This window comes from Tupaia chinensis, unplaced genomic scaffold (genome assembly GCF_000334495.1).
Source record: "Tupaia chinensis unplaced genomic scaffold, TupChi_1.0 Scaffold140218_1, whole genome shotgun sequence".
Taxonomy (NCBI): Eukaryota; Metazoa; Chordata; class Mammalia; order Scandentia; family Tupaiidae; genus Tupaia; species Tupaia belangeri.
Window position 1 is genome coordinate 1,051,910 of NW_006200097.1, and position 1,522 is coordinate 1,053,431.

A 1,522-nucleotide genomic window follows, 5' to 3' on the forward strand; every position below is an offset into this window, starting at 1 on the left:
GAATTATCTCAAGACGATCATATTCATCAAACATCAAAAAGAGTCCTTTTGGGGGCCCTGGTTCCTCTGTGGTATGGGGAAGACCTTTATTGGAAGACCTGTACTCTCAATTCTAGCATCCAGTTCTTTTAGCCTGTGCTCACCAGGGGTCCCTAGTGACAGGCAGATCAGGTGGAGGGACAGCATCTGTCATGGCATTTGCTATTCCAGATGGAGTCAAGTGAAGTCAGAACCGAAACCCAGGTTCTAAACTCACAGAATGGCTCAAAGGAGAACTGAGAATTCAACCAGCACCCATTAAAGCTGATAAGAAGAGACAGATGATGGAGAAAATGTAAGGATGTAATTCTTCTTAGCTTCTAAAGGATTTTGAGTAAGCTAAATAGTGGAGAAATTATGTTGGAGAAGAATTTGAAAATTGAAGAATTCTTGATGGTTTCCTCCTCCCCACCCCCTAGTCTTCCACCCAGCCAGGATCACAGGCATACCTAGCATGTTCAGGTTGACCAGGGATCTGAACCTGGGCCGTCCTACAATGGCTTCAGCATTCGCACAGCAATGTCTTACCACCTGAGCCACTGTGGCTGAGCCCGGATACAGACCTTGAAGCGCAGCCCTGAAGGCTGGCAATCCATAGCCTCCTTGTCACTAAATCCGAAAGTCAATCCAGAGATTTTCCCATCAGGCGGAATGTGTCACATTTCTTCTTGGAAGCGTAGGCTTTTTGTGCTCTGTACCACCTTGCGTCCTACCTCACTGGCTACTCATTCTCATTTTTCTTTGCTGATTTCCCATCTCTCCAGCCTCTGAATGTCTGAATGCCTGGGGGAACCTCAAATCCTCTCCTCTCTATCTACACTTCTCCAGTTCTTATCCAGTCTCCAGAATTCACTTTCCCCCAAATAGACTAATGATTCTTTTAAACTCCAGACAATATCCCATTGCCTGCCAGACATGTCCACATGGATGTGTAGTAGACCTCTCAAATATGAAATGCCTTCAAATGACTCTCTTCCCTCAAACCTACTCCATTTTCAGCCTTTCACATCCAGCTTATGACAACTCTATCCTTCTCGTTGGTTAGGTTAAAAACCTTGGAGCCCTTGGCTTCATTCTTTCTCTGTGTCTCGCATCCAATCTATCAGGAAATTTATTTTTTAAGAGGTTTTTTGCTTTAGGGCACATGTGCTCAAGGGGGTAGAGGGAGAGAGAGGCAGAGACAGTGAGAGGGAAAGTGAGAAATCACCCCCCAGAGGAGATGACCATGCCACAATCCCTTTTCCTCCATTCTCCTCCCAGGATCTTGGACAATGCATGCACATGTGCCCGGCATGATTTTCAAGCCACTGGGTCCAGGACTTGAACCATGGTTGGCCTTGTGGGAGTCCAGTGATGTAACCACTGTGGCACCTGCTGGCCCCATCTATCAGGAAATCCTATTAGCTCTAACTTCTACATAGACCCAGACTTCTCACCAACCACACCGTACCTCTTGGCCTCAGTCATCCTCACTTCTCCCCCA